The following is a 16,041-nucleotide window of genomic DNA, read 5'->3' as shown; positions in this document are numbered from 1 at the left end:
TCTTGCTGTTGCAGCCAGGAGAGGAGAGAAACACGCTTTCCTGCCCACGTGTCAGTGCCAACATGTCCCTGGATGCTGCTCTCAGGGGATGACGTGCCACCACTTCACTCTCTGAAGTGGTACTTGGTGTACCATCTGTTCTGGAGAACCGTATTTCAGCATCAGAGGCACCAGCCAGGGCAGTAACTCAGCACAGTAAGAAAAATACATGCTAAAACTTTCTAGACAGACAAAATGAAAAGAAATGTTGACCTCATACCGTAGATTTCAGAGAGATTTGTATAGAAACATAGAATCATAGGATCATAGAATCATAGAATAGTTAGGGCTGGAAAGGACCTTAAGATCGTCTAGTTCCAACCCCCCTGCCATGGGCAGGGACACCTCCCACTAAACCATCTCACCCAAGGCTCTGTCCAACCTGGCCTTGAACACTGCCAGGGACAGAGCATTCACAACTTCCCTGGGCAACCCATTTCAGTGCCTCACCACCCTAACAGGAAAGAATTTCGTCCTTATATCCAATCTAAACTTCCCCTGTTTCAGTTTTAACCCGTTACCCCTTGTCCTATCACTACAGTCCCTAATGAAGAGTCCCTCCTCAGCATCCCTATAGGCCCCCTTCAGATACTGGAAGGCTGCTATGAGGTCTCCACGCAGCCTTCTCTTCTCCAGGCTGAACAGCCCCAACTTTCTCAGCTTATCTTCTCTGGACTTGTTCCAACAGTTCCATGTCCTTTTTATGTTGAGGACACCAGAACTGCACACAATGCTCCAGGTGAGGTCTCACAAGAGCAGAGCAGAGGGGCAGGATCACCTCCTTCACCCTGCTGGTCACACTCCTCTTGATGCAGCCCAGGATACGGTTGCTTTCTGGGCTGTGAGAGCACACTGAAGCTGGCTCATGTTCAGTTTCTCATCAACCAACACCCCAAGTCCTTCTCCACAGCGCTGCTCTGAATCTCTTCTCTGCCCAACCTGTAGCTGTGCCTGGGATTGCTCTGACCCAGGGGTAGGACCTTGCACTTGGCATGGTTAAACCTCATGAGGTTGGCATCAGCCCACCTCACAAGCGTGTCGAGGTCCCTCTGGATGGCATTCCTTCCCTCCAGACAACCGAACCACACAGCTTGGTGTCATTGGCAAACTTGCTGAGGGCACACTCAATCCCACTCTTCGTGGCACCAACAAAGATGTTGAACAAGACCGGTCCCAACACCGATCCCTGAGGGACACCACTCGTTACTGGTCTCCAACTGGATATTGAGCCATTGACCACAACTCTTTGTGGGCAGCCATCCAGCCAGTTCTTTATTCACCCAGTGGTCCATCCATCAAATTGATGTCTCCAATTTAGAGACAAGGATGTCGTGTGGGACAGTGTCGAACGCTTTGCACAAGTCCAGGTAGATGCCATCAACTGCTCTACCCCTGTCCATCAGTTCTGTAGCCCCATCATAGAAGGCCACCAAATTGGTCAGGCAGGATTTCCCCTCAGTGAAGCCATGCTGGCTGTCACCAAGCACCTTGTTGATTTTCATGTGCCTTAGCATGCCTTCCAGGAGAATCTGTTCCAGGATTTTGTCAGGCACAGAGGTGAGACTGACTGGTCTGTAATTCCCCAGGTCATCCATTTTCCCCATCTTGAAAATGGGGGTTATATTTCCCTTTTTCCAGTCGTTGGGAACTTCACCTGACTGCCATGATTTTTTAAGTATGACGGACAGTGTCTTAGCAACTTCATTTGCCAGCTCCATTAGGACCTGCAGACGGATTTCATCAGGTCCCATGGACTTGTGCACATTCAGGTTCTTAAGATGGTCTCGAACAAGATCCTCTCGTACAGTGGGCCTAAGGTCTTCATTCTCACAGTCCCTGTGTCTGCCTTCCAAGGCTTGCGTGGTTTGGTCAGAGCATTTGCCAGTGAAGACCGAGGCAAAGATGTCATTCAGAACCTCAGCCTTTTCCAAATCCAGGGTAGCCAGTTCTCCTGATGGCTTCCAGAGAGGGCCCACATTGTCCCATCTCTTTTATTCACAGTGTTCCTATAGAATCCCCTCCTGTTATCTTTCACATTCCTAGCCAAGTTTAATTCTATCTGGGCCTCAGCTTTCCTAACCTGGTCCCTAGCTTCCTGGACAACAACCCCGTATTCTTTCCAGGCCACCTGTCCCTGCTTCCACCTTTTATAAGCTTCTTTTTTCCCTTGAAGTTACCTCAGCAGCTCCTTATCCACCCAAGGAGGTCTCCTGGGCCTCCTGTTGCACGTCCTTCTAGTTGGGATACAACAGTCCTGAGCTCGTTCAGAGAGACAGGGATATGCAAAAATTATACTGCATGTTGGCTGCTTCTGTTTTCAAGCTAAATGCAAATATTGTATCTTTCAATATATGTATTTCTTGACATGTTTACATTCTCCTGGTTTTCCAGTCTTAAGTGGTTACAGGACCTGCATCAGAAATATTGTTTAATATTCAATCAGCTTGATTTTCAATCTGACATTTTAAATTAGTTTAATATATGCTAGTTTATTACCTGATAAACTTCCCTGAAGACACAGGGATTGCGGTTTTATATGATCTATGTATTGCTAGGCTCTGAGGTATGTATATATGTGCATGCACACACACATATATACAGTGCACTTTATAGGGATTTGTATGCCATAGGCTTGTGCTAAACAATATCACCTGACTCCATGCTCTCACACAGGCATTTTAGATCAGCTGGTTTGTTTTGCTAAGGGAACACATGATGTAAAAGCAGAAAATCAAATCATAGAATAATTTAGGCTGGAAGCAACCTCTGGAGATCACCAAGGCCAAGCCCCTGCTCAAAGCAATTACAAATACACCAAGTTGCTCAAGGACTTGTCTAGTCAACAATGCAAATGCAAACTAACACTAATACCCTCCTGTATCTTTCTGTAGTTACATGTTGGCCAATACGAACAATAGTGGAAAAGCTTTATCTGCTGATAGCAATCACTAACTAAAACAGCTTTACTATCACCTCAAAAGTGTCATTACTGCACTTAGGGGAACCTAACTAAATAGATACAAATGGAGTTTAAACAACAAGAATAGATACAAGATACACAACATACTACTGCACACATAAAATCATAAAATCACAGAGTCATAGAACAGTTAGGGTTGGAAAGGACCTTAAGATCATCCAGTTCCAACCCCCCTGCCATGGGCAGGGACACCACACACTAAACCATGTCACCCAAGGCTCTGTCCAACCTGCCTTTGAACACTGCCAGGGATGGAGCAGTCACAACTTCCCTGGGCAACCCATTCCAGTGCCTCACCACCCTAATGGTAGAGAGTTTCTTCCTTACATCCAATCTAAACTTCCCCTGTTTAAGTTTTAACCCGTTACCCCTTGTCCTATCACTACAGTCCCTAATGAAGAGTCCCTCCCCAGCATCCCTATAGGCCCCCTTCAGACACTGGAAGGCTGCTATGAGGTCTCCACGCAGGCTTCTCTTCTCCAGGCTGAACAGCCCCAACTTTCTCAGCCTATCTTCATACAGGAGGTGCTCCAGCCCCCTGATCATCCTCGTGGCCTCCTCTTGATTTGTTCCAACAGTTCCATGTCCTTTTTATGTCGAGGACACCAGAACTGCACACAATGCTCCAGGTGAGGTCTCACAAGAGCAGAGTAGAGGGGCAGGATCACCTCCTTCGACCTGCTGGTCACGCTCCTTTTGATGCAGCCCAGGATACGGTTGCTTTCTGGGCTGCGAGCGCACACTGAAGCCAGCTCATGTTAAGTTTCTCGTTGACCAACACCCCCAAGTCCTTCTCTGCAGGGCTGCTCTGAATCTCTTCTCTGCCCAACCTGTAGCTGTGCCTGGGATTGCTCTGACCCAGGTGTAGGACCTTGCACTTGGCATGGTTAAACTCCATGAGGTTGGCATCAGCCCACCTCACAAGCGTGTCAAGGTCCCTCTGGATGGCATTCCTTCCCTTCAGGGTATCAACCGAACCACACAGCTTGGTGTCATTGGCAAACTTGCTGAGGGCACACTCAATCCCACTGTCCATGTCGCCAGTAATGATAATTGAACAAGACTGATTCCAACACCAATCCCTGAGGGACACCACTCGTTACTGGTCTCCAGCCGGACATTGAGCCATTGACCACAACTCTTTGTGTGCGGCCATCCAGCCAGTTCTTTATCCACCGAGTGGTCCATCCATCAAATTGATGTCTCTCCAGTTTAGAGACAAGGATGTCGTGTGGGACAGTGTTGAACGCCTTGCACAAGTCCAAGTAGATGACATCAACTGCTCTACCCCTGTCCATCAGTTCTGTAGCCCCATCATAGAAGGCCACCAAATTGGTCAGGCAGGATTTCCCCTTAGTGAAGCCATGCTGGCTGTCACCAAGCACCTTGTTTTTCATGTGCCTTAGCATGCCTTCCAGGAGAATCTGCTCCAATACATACATACATATTATTTTGATAAATAATTACATGTGACCATAGAGTGAAAATACTTCAATAAAGGTAAAAAAGGAAATAAGGTCTTATTCAAATGGTTCCAGCTCTGTGGACAGTGCCTCTCTGTCTTTTAACAAGTCCAAAAGAATGGGAAGGTCCTTGTGCATTCATCTACACTTGCTACGGCTGCTTAAATTCTTTGTAACTGTTATTCAGAGTGGAGTAAAAACTGAAATATGGAATTGAGACAGTAATTAACGCTGCAGTTTCACTTGTCCACATTCTCTGTTCTGCTCAGACATTTTCTACCTGGAGTCTATAATTTTAATCAAGCAGTATCTGTTTTCTGATTGCTTCTCTATGGAACAGGCATCACATAGCGAGGCTGAAGTTTAACATTGCTGCTTCCAGACACCCTGCCCATATTTGCCATTCCCAGGCTCGGGTTTGCCACCGCTGCAGTTGTGCTGATACAACTCTTTCTGTAGCCACATCGTAAACCACCAGTGTGATGACCAGGGTTTAAAAAAGCCCAGCCAAACAAAGCTTTCCCTTCCATCTCCAAAAATAAAAAGGTGCATGGATGTGGCTGGACCTTTTTAAGCTAGCCTTAGCAGCAGAGAAAATGGAATTACATCTTGATAGTGGTTATGAGTTTGGTAAGAAGCTATGCTACATTGCCTTTAAATGTAATTAATGGTTTTCTAGAACCCCTTAATTTCCTGTTTAAAATTGTCGCCAAAGCCATTATTGCATCTGTGTGACCTGCTGCTTTGTAAATCTGAATTAAACACATTGACGTGATTTGAAGTTTAGAGAGGAAAGCTAAGCTTTTGAAAACACCCAGTGGTTGCCACAACATGCGTTCCTGGAGAGGATAAAACATGAGATAAAATATGCTCCACATTGAACAATTCTCCAGAACTCAGCAGTGTCTTCAACTTTGAACTTATCATTAACTTAGAGGTTAATATCTTCTTTCCCAAGGTTTCCTGAAAATTTGGTAGAGTTATTGTTTATTGAGTTATTGTTTATTTGGTCTTGTGAAGAACCTAGACTCTTCAGCCAAATTCCCTGTTGGTTGAACAAATCTACTGAAATCAAGGATATACATCTTCTCAGTAATCTTGGGTATCACTTAAGGTTTTATGGTATATATTGCTCCTGGGCCCCTGTATCAGTTATATTCTCTTTATATCTCATTTCAGAAAACAAAACAAAATAAACAGGAACATTGTATATAATTATAAGTAATCAATTACTGTCTCTTGGACCATGATGACTAGAAGTTACTAGGGTCTGCTCTGGTGAAGTTGGGTGGGCACTCTAAGCTGACGTACCATGGCTTACAGATTTCTATTTAAACATTGCATTTCACCTTAGATCATCTTACATCCGAGTCAAGGCTGTGTGAAAAGCAGGCAGCATTCGACAATTGAAAGTCAGCATGTCCTCCTCCCACTTTGTAAAAAAAAACCTGTTGCCAGCAGGTCTTTCTCAGGGTTTTTTAAAAATCAAATACACCAGATTTACAGAGTCTGTTAAAATATCAAATCCTTAAAAATTATATTGCAGATGTTTTTCAGAGCAGAGATTTATGGAGGAGGACATTGCGCTGTTTGTAAGGGATGTCACTGCCTCTGCCCAGCCCAGGCTCCAGAACCAGGGAGACAGGAATATTATTTCCAAGCATTTTAACTTGCTGCCTGAGAGAAAATGTGTGTCAGTGTCTGTATCCAGTGCCAGTCCCTTCCTCAAAGTTGGTGAGCTGAAGTGCTTAGAAATGACACATCTGTCATCTCTCTTCCCTGGCTGGAGCCAGCACAGGTGATGAGTGCAGTAATAGTCATCCCCAGCCTGAGCATGTCTTCTTCCTTGCCTAGCTCTGTGCTCTTAATTTCTCATCTCAGCTTGGTCTCTACCTGCCATCAGTTCTTGTATGTCCTTGGCTTCATCTCCATTTTAATTTCAAACCTGACCTTATCTGTTTCCCCCAAAACTCAGTACTCTGCCTTCCTCCAGGAGGCTTGCTGGGGACTGTCCCGCTCTCAGAGCAGTCTTTAGGGCCTGGAAAGAGATTAAAAGTCATTAGAATTAAATTATTTCTTGCAAACTTTTAGGCATGTTACATTACATTCTGCTTTTCTGAGGACATTTCTACGTGGTGGTGTCCAGACAGCATCACTGTCTGCCAGTGCACCAATCTATGAAGCTTTTGGATCTGAGGTTTTATGTCATGCAACTAAAAGGTCATACTGGGAACTATTTGAAATTTGAGACTTACAAGTTTGACTATCCTATGTCCTTTCTTTAAGTTGCTTATTCCCAAGTCATTGCATGTGGATTTTTTTCTATGGTGCATATTTACATTGGAGGTATTTCTTTTTCTTTTTAGATTACTTTCATAGTCGTATCATGCAAAGGGAAGTATATAGTAAAAAATTTTTTGTTTTGCTGTGGTTTCTTAGACCTTCATCCAGAATGAGATCTCTGGGTTGAATTGGTGTGCCTTAGACTTCAGTTTCCACCATGACATCCCCGCTCAAAACCAAATGCTCCAGTTCTCTCCAGCTCTGAAGAGACTTAACTCTTCAGGGTTCAGAGAGCAAGAGTGGCCAACATGTAAGGCAAGAGATGACCAGATCATTTCCTATTAGACAAATAATAGCCAGTGTCAGTGAGTAACATCATCTGGGAGTAGAAGACACTGATAAACCATACTTCTGCATATTCTTACATCACTGTGAAATGATTAATCATAGAATCACAAAATGATTAGAATATTAGAAGAATGATTTGGAGTTAACACTGAAGCAGCTCTCCACCATAAACTCAGGGGTCCCTGTGAAAACAAATGTGGATATAGATATAGAGGTTTATATTTAGAGCTTTCATTATTTGTTCCCCTATAGGATGTGAACCATAGCTGACAACCTTTTGGTAGATTAAAGACGGAGACTGTTATTCTGAATCAAAATGAATAGCATGTATGCAAAAGAGCTGTAGTTGGATTACATGAGCTGAATGCAAAAGCAAATGAAGAAGGTAAAACCTTCTACATGTGTAAGCAAGCAAACAAATAAAATAGATCAACATAATGTAATACATCACCATCTCAAGTTTAGTCTAGGGGGTTTGGCTGTAAATGAAAAATCTTGCAGCAACTTTGTATAAAAGAACCTTTTTTCTTTTTTTTTTTTTTTTTTAAAAGGTAGTTAGTCTTTGGACTTTAATTCAAAAACCAAACCCAAACCGAAATCAAACCAAACCAAACCACCCAGTGACTGAAAAATTGAAAAAAGGTCCTTGATGACTAAGCCGCTTTGGACTCCAGACCATGTGGGTCAGACATAACATGTCCAAATAATTACTGGAAGTTTTCACACATTACTGCCCTTCCTGTTTTGGCACCTATTGCACATCTTTGATGGGATGGCAGGAGCAGGAGAATACACATTTTCCAGGACAAGGGATACAAACATAAAAGAAAAGACGGTGTGCTCAAGGCAGATGCCCTCAGTTGGTACCGCACTGGCTGCTCATGCGCTGGCTGCAGCTGCACGTGGGCTGATGAGGGACTTGCCACGCTGCTCTAACCAGAATGTTCCACTATCCGTGCTGCAGTGGAGGTCAGAAGCCACCATTTCCACCTCTTATCTTGCAGCCTCCCTTGGTGGCAAGGTTCTTCCATGAAGAATGGTGCTTTGCTTTTTATATCTGATCTTCCTCCTCACGTCTTTTCTTTCTATATTTGCTCAGCACACATTTCCAAGCCCAAAAGCAAAATGAACCTCTTCTACTTTTCAGATCAGAGGCTGTCTGAGACTTTACAAGGTGCTCATCCCTCTACACTGCACTGATGAAATAGAGGGACCTATCAAGTTCCAATGTAGTCTGCTGCAGAACAGTAGTCAAACAAAAGTCTCTTGGGATGCTGTCCAAGATCCTTATTAGGCCCTTTGCTATCTGGGAATACTTCAGCACTGGGAGGGAAGTAACAATGATCTTTGAGGTGCTACCAGGTGAAAGCTCTATCAAAGGAAGGAAAAACATAATGGTGCTGGGAAGGGGAGAGGGAACTTCAAACACTTCATTAAATATCAGTGAGTAGCATCACTGGGGAGTAGTCTTTGGAGAAAAATGAAATGATCTACAAACAGCTTGGATGACGGGTAAAAATGTTTAAAATACACTGTTAATGTGATAAAATAAGACTGGATGTTGCAAGCCGTGGCATGCTGTGGCTTTCAGGAAACACAGCCCTGAAGAAGTACAAAAGGCCTTTAGTCTGAGGTAATGAGGTACATCTAATTACATTTAAGAAAGAACAGCAAGAACTACTTAGGAATACACTACCCACCCTTTTTTTTTCAGCAGGGCCAGGCAGAATCCCAATCCTGAGACACCGTTACTTTCTGAAGGGTGAGGATTTCAGAAGACATCACAGCAAACAGGGTTATTTTCCCATAACTGTGGAAAAAAAAAAAAAAAGCCAAGTGTTTCTTGTCTGCTCTCTTCTTTCCCCATTAGGGGAGGGAAAAAAGAAAACACAACAGAAAACAACCAGGCCAAAATCAGCCCGGCTGTCATGAGAAATGAAGGCTGTTGGAATGACATCTGACACTGCCAGGCCACAGCTGAAGAACAAGGGAAAAGTTTTCGGACGACTGTCACTGACCCATAGTCCCTCGCTCCTAACCTTGCTCTCCAACATATGTTTCTCATTTCCTTGCTTATAGCTGGTCCAAGCTAATGATATGTGTTTTGGCAGCCATCCCGTGCCTGGCATAGTGCCTGCCTTGTTCTCATTGTCTCCGCTACTTACAGAAACCCCTTTCTCCGTCTTTCTCTCAGAAAATCAGCTTTGTACAACTAGTATGCAAAGCAGCTCTTGCTGCCAGAGCTACCATCTCCTCAGCTCCTCCGCCCTGCATCCACATCCCTGCACCTCCAGCCAGACACACTAGCAGAAACACAGGGAGCTGCTGAGGAGCAGGACTTGAGCAAGGGTGGAAACACTGGAAAAGCAAACATATTGGCCCATTAGAGCCTTGCTAAAAATACAGCAAGCAGAGCTATTCTGAGGTACGGTGGCATGGGAAAACTCTGCCTGGAATCCTGGGTCCCTTCAAGCAGACAGAGCTCTCCAGCAGACGTGGGAAGGGGAACTCACTCCAGCCCTGAGGGGAAGAGGGCACTGCACTTGGCAGATGCCTCAGTATCCCTGTGCTGTGGCCAGGAGATGCCAGGATGTCTCCTTTTCTATCTATAATCAATAATAATCATGGACAAGCATAGGGAGTGCATTCCACAGGGCGCAGTGCTGGCCTGAATGCCAGCAGCACAGACTTCCATTCCCAAGTCAGCCACAGGCTTGTGTGGGACTTCGACCAAACCTAAAAGTGAGTTTAGTTTGTGCCTGAATAATCCCCCTTTAAGTATTGCTGTTAGTGGCATGTGGGACAATGCTGGAGGATAACAGCTGCTGTTGGCTTCGGAGTGCTCAGGCTCCATTATATCTTGACACATGGATTTTTTTCGTGTTGGCATGAGGTACCATCAAAAAGAAAAGGCCACTGCTTCTTCACAACGCATAAATAACCGAAAACACCACAACAAACAGAATAAGTGGTAGCAGGAAGCAATAACCCCAGGCTACAAAACAGCTTTGCTTCAAAGGTGTCTTGATGAATCTTGGTATTTTCTTTTATAACCTTCCCCAGACCAAAAAATACAATTTCTGCTTTAGTCTGGGCAGTGTTTCAGCCACCCTAAAAACCTGAGTTTTCAGAAACTGCAACTTCTTCAACAGGTTGTGTTTTTTTGTAAGACACAGAAATATATGATTGTATTGTATATATTTGCCTATCAAAGGCTCCATAACCAGGCTGCCCTCCATATATGTATTTTTTATACATATATATTCTCAGTTAGTATGCAAACTAATCTTTTACTAGCAGAGGAAGTGTAACAATGTTGGTGAAAAATCCCATGCACAGTGCTCAGGTTCAGTTGCTGTATAGCATGTGTTCCTTGGGATTTTCCACCACATCTGATGGTTCTTAGGCTGTTGTCACCTTTCTTGTACCCAGGGCAGGGTGAAGGACTCACACTAACTCAGATAAATCATCAGGAATTAATCTCTGTCAACAAGAAAGTGATGCCATACGTTTAAAGATATAGAGCCAATTAACTCCAGCAGCAGTCACTCCACTGTATTTGTCACAAAATATTTATTTTTGAAATAGCCAACAATAGAATTTCAGCAGTTAACTCCTACTCAGCATGATGAAAGTGAAACTTAAATTTTACCTTCTTTCCTCCTCTCTTTTCTGACACTGTCATCCACTTCAGTGTCTGCTCTTTTAGAGACTGGTCCAGTGTCACTGAAGTTAATAGGAGATTTTCCATTCTCATTGTATGAGAGCAGGAGCAGGCCATTACCAGGGCTCATAACCTCCTTGCCACATTCAGCTATTTCCTCTTTGTTCCTGCTCCTTGTTTCAAGGTCATTGCTGAACACTTTTTATTCTTTCCCTACTCTATCCACAGAAACCATTTCTTAGACAGGAACTTTACTCCACATTCTGTGATCTCAGGTGCTGACTGCAATGACCTCCGCATCTCTAGCCTTCCTGGTTACTGTGGTGTAATTTAGGCGAGAAGGGACCTTTGAAGGTCACCTTGTCCAAACTTGTGCTGAAAGCAAGGCCAACAGAAATCAAGTTGCTGAGGGCCTTCTCCAGTCAGGCATTAAAAATCTCTGCAACCTCTCTGGATGCCTCATCCACGTTTTGACTACTTTCACAAAATATTTTTTTAATATCTACACAGAATTTCCTTTGTTCAAACTCCTGCTCACTGCTGCTTTTGGTGCCTTCACTGCGCACCCTCACAAGGAGCCTGTCTCCATCCTTTTTACACCTCTATCACACTGCCCTTGTTTCTCAGGCTTTCTACCTAAACCCTCCAACATGCCCATCATTCCAGGCCACTGCTATGAATTTTGATTCCTTTCTGAAAGATGCTCTGAGTCTCTGCTGGCTCCATCTCTCATCCCCAGCCTCTAAGTCTCTGCTGGCTCCATATCCCATCCCCAGGACCATGGACCAGGAGCCAGCTAGAGCCAGTATGCATGGTGTCCTGCACAGGGCATCAAGCCCACCTAAGGAGTTATCTAAATAACTAAATATTCTTTTCAGGAGCACAGATGCTGATCCAATATCCAATTTTAGCAAACATTTCCATGCAAATGCAGTGGTTGAGAACATAAACTTTCAAGCATAGCTGTGCAGGGCTGGCCAGGAAGACCCCACAGCCCAGCCTCTGGTCTCAGCAGCACACCACACTGGGTGCTCTTGGGGAAAATGGTGCTTCCCCATGTCTCTGTGATGTGGTCTGTGCACGGATGTTGCAACCCAGAGATCATAGCCACATCTTTTCACTTAGAAGTCAGGCTTTTCATCCCCAAATTTGCCTTTGTGCCATGCCAACTGATTCCCATGTGGGACTTGAATGATCTTTGCATCTTCTTTACTCTGTCCTTATCTCCCTCTAGTAAATCTGTGCCTGAATGTAAATCCAGACCCACTTTTCAGCTTTTAGGTATGCTTCCTCAGAGACTCTGGGGAATACAGTGAAAGGAAATTTCCATTTTGGAGATCTCAGGTTTCTACAAACTCGTGTGAAAAGTACCCTGATATTTTTAAGGCATTGAATAAGAGAAAAGGGCAGGAAGACTCATATTGTATCTCCAAGCAACATTTGTAAGTGGGTTATTAGAGGACAATTTGACAAAAACTTACAGGGAAGTGCACTGTAGCAGGGCATTCAGGTACCAGGAGCCAGAGCTCCTCTCCTGTAATGCGTTCTTCATTTCCATGAATAGTCACAGGAAACAATAGTTGACCAACACCTGCTGTGAAGGAAAGTCACTCACTGGACCTTGAAGTGGGGAAAAAAGAAAATGAAAACATTATTTGAAGCCTTTAAATCAGGCCTTGTTTCTTAATAAGAAAAACAACTCAGCTTTACCACAACTTTCAATCTTAGTGCAGGAGTATCTGTGAAATTCTTGTTTGGCTTATGGGCTGTCAGCTTGCAAGGTCACTGCTGATCTTAAAACCCAGAGCACAGATTTCTGTACTGTGCCTTTTGGAGCTGCAGCAGTCACAATGCAATTAAAAGACATCTGGTGGCAGCCACAGCTTCTCTGGGCACCCTGTGCCAGTGCCTCACCGCCCTCATTTATGTTGTCCAAAACTGGAGCATCAAATAGGGGTGCAAACAGGTATCAAAATCTTTCATTTCTATTAACATGACTTTATTGCTAAGAGGATGGAGAGTTTGCTGCGTGAAGCTTGGCCAGATCTGTGTACAAGAGCACTTCTTTTGGTTCAAGGCTTCTTTCAGAGCAGGTGCCATGGGGGGATGCGTGGCTCCAGTGCAGGACAGGAGAGCTGGTGGTTAAACACTTAAAATATCACCATTTCTCTTGTCTTGGGTTTCTCATAAACATTCAGCAAAGCACTTGCATTCAATCACACATATTAACTACTTAAGTTCCCCTCTCCAAGGATGCAGATTGTTATTTTATGCCAAATGCGCTGTAATTAAATTTGACATAAGCACATGGATTAAATATGTGGTTTGGTGGGCAAATGGGAGATGGCTTTTCCCTCTGGCTCTATGGAGAATGCAGCTAGATGATGTGAGGCAGGGGGGAGATAATTCTTTGCTCTATATTTTGTTATTCAGTGTTGTGTCTTCCATTAAAATTGCACAGGTTAAGCACCTACTGCTAATAACTGGCATTCAGTTAGCCATCTTTGAAGAAAGTTAGCAGCAAGCATTAGCCTGGCTTGCTTTATTTACTCTCTATTAAATATATGTATGTATATATATATTATACACATATAGATATGATTTTTAGGTAGAGGTGTTAGAGACAGCATATATTGGATATTGGATAATAATAGATTATTACTGATTTTTCAGTAAGGATTTTTCCTGAGATTGAGCACTTTTTTTTTTTTTCATTGTCAAATCCTAGTGAGATATCTATGCCTTTCAGTGTTACTTATAACATTGTTGTGCACTTTTTCGTTCACTTATCAGTTATGTTGTACATTGATAGGGACCTCATATGAGGGCCTTTTTGTATTAATAGCAATAATAGTTACTAATTCCTACTTTTATGTCAATAACATCTAAATAAGGACATGGTTGTCATGGTGCCTGCTGCTGAGCTCATGAGAAAATGAGACACTTATTCCATAAATATTCCTATCTAGTTTACAAACGAATAAAAATGACAATAGTAAAACCATGGAGATAAGGAGATGAGAAAGATGCAGGCAGCATCCTCAAGATCAATGGGCAAAGAAAACTATAGTTGATAACTTAAATGCAGGATCTCTGCATGGGACACGTCTGCCAGTTCTCTCCATTCTGCCCCGTAACAGCCAAAGAGTTATCCTGGGATTTAGAAAAGTTCTTGTTCGTGAGTGAAAAGAATCACTGAAGTTTCAGATGACCGGTTTGGTTGCATGTCCTGGCATTTGGAGGTGGAATGTTATCTTAGGGGGGTTTTAATAGCTAAACTCTGTAAGTTTTTGCATGGAGGAATGGAGGGGGAGCCAATACTGCAATGAAAAGTTAAAAAGTTTGGAGCAGAAGAGTTGGGGTTTTGGTATCCCTTTCTCTTCAGAAAAGTCAAAATTTCTAAAAAGAAAACAATTCTCTCATAAAAGCATGACCGTGGTTCCCTTTATTATTCATATTTCTCTTCTGCCAAAGAAATGAAACCGTCCCTATAAAAAGTCAACCCAAAATCAAATCTCATTTTAATGCCTCATGATCCATTAGTAAATTTTGCATTAAGAGCTTTAAAGAATGCTTATTTATCTTTTTCTTTATGTAAATTTAAATATTTAATATTAACATGTTCTGTGTAAAATTTTAATTTTAAAATGTTATTGTTTCCATAGTCTGTTTTATTGCCTTGTACAAATCAGATTTTCTTTCCTTCTCTGTTTATTTTTCTGCTTAATTTCAGAATTATCCAGTGTAAGACAGTTGCCCCAATTCCTTGTAGTACACAGACCTGCATTAAAAATCCACATCCATACAGGAAAGATATTAAGCATATACGTAAATCCCATGAACGTCAAAATTAATCATGTTGCTGAAATAAGCCCATCGTCATTTTGCTTTGAAAACTTTTCTTTTACTGCTTCATTATACTAATTCTGGCCAATGTTCCTCTCAGTCCTTATTTGCCTTGCTGAAATTGAGCATAATTACTATCCATTTATTAGGGTTAATTTTTGTACTATTTTAAAATCTAACTGAATTATGATCCTTGCTGCCCTTTAACTATGATTAGGCCTTCATCATTATTTGTACCTAAAAAAGATGCATTTCTCAGTATCAGATCCTCAAACCTCACTGACTTACTGCTTTACAAATTGCCACTCATGTCAATGTGACTTCAAGCCCTCACCATTACCGTTTCCCAGAATATACATTTCTGTTTCTCATACGTAATTTACGTGTTGACTCACTGTCACAAGTTTATTTTGAGTTGTTACTGGCACAACAAACGGTTACACGGTTTTCCCTCTTTCTTCCTGCTGGGCTTCTGTAGTCCGTTCCTTAGGCATGTTAGCTTCTCATTAAATTAGCTCATAATACCAGACAGCAACTGCTAGTTGACTCTGTCAGCAAACTTTGGTTTTCTTGGTTTTAAGCTGCGTTTGATACATACCCTTTGTTCCTCCAATGCCTTTCAGTTCAGCTGCCATCAAACAAACCTGCAAACCTGCTCCCTTTTGCAGGAGCTTGTTGTTCATCTTCCCCTCTTTGGTCTCCTGCAGCAATCTTCTTCCACCTTGCAGTGTTCAATACCAATGGTTTTTGTTTGTTACATATTTGTTTGGATGAGATTATGGTTCAAAAATCAAAATATTTTTAAGAGTATAATAATTTTCTAATCTGCTGAGCTCTGAGGTCATGAACAGGGCTCTTCCCATGCAACTGCTTTAATGTCCAAGTAAGCCATTCTTCTTTGTCTTGCCTTCCAGAGCACTTTTTGTCAGACCCTCTTCATGTGTCACCGAGACTGTCATGTAAAGTGTTGGGTTCTCCATTTCTGAATGGAGCTCTGTAAGCTTTTCTAATAGACATCCTTTGAGAAATCAGGGCCTGATACAGGTTTACAACATTGTTGGATTTGGTGATCTAAGAATCTTCACAATTAAAACTGTGAAAAATTGAGAAAATCAAAAAAAAATTACTTCCAGTGCAATAACATTAGCTAAGATTAAACATATTTCCATCCTTCATCTCTTTGCTGACACATTCCAAGTGTTGACTTTTTATTGCATATATGGGTCAATCCTGTGTCCCTTTTAAAGACCCACAGCTAAACTTCCTCCCAAGTCTCCAAAAGACTTTTCCATTTCTCAAAGACATACTAAGGATTAATCAGAAGACTTTGAAGAATTTCCAAATGATTCCTTTAGAATTATTAGATACAAGTATTCAGACTTGTTAATTTCAATATCTTTATATTTAACAGATGCAAT

The sequence above is a fragment of the Pezoporus wallicus genome, unplaced genomic scaffold (assembly GCF_028554395.1).
Source record: "Pezoporus wallicus isolate ANWC-B61680 ecotype Strahan unplaced genomic scaffold, APGP_CSIRO_Pwel_v1 contig_448, whole genome shotgun sequence".
Lineage (NCBI taxonomy): Eukaryota > Metazoa > Chordata > Aves > Psittaciformes > Psittacidae > Pezoporus > Pezoporus wallicus.
Note: the sequence above shows the minus strand (reverse complement) of the source record.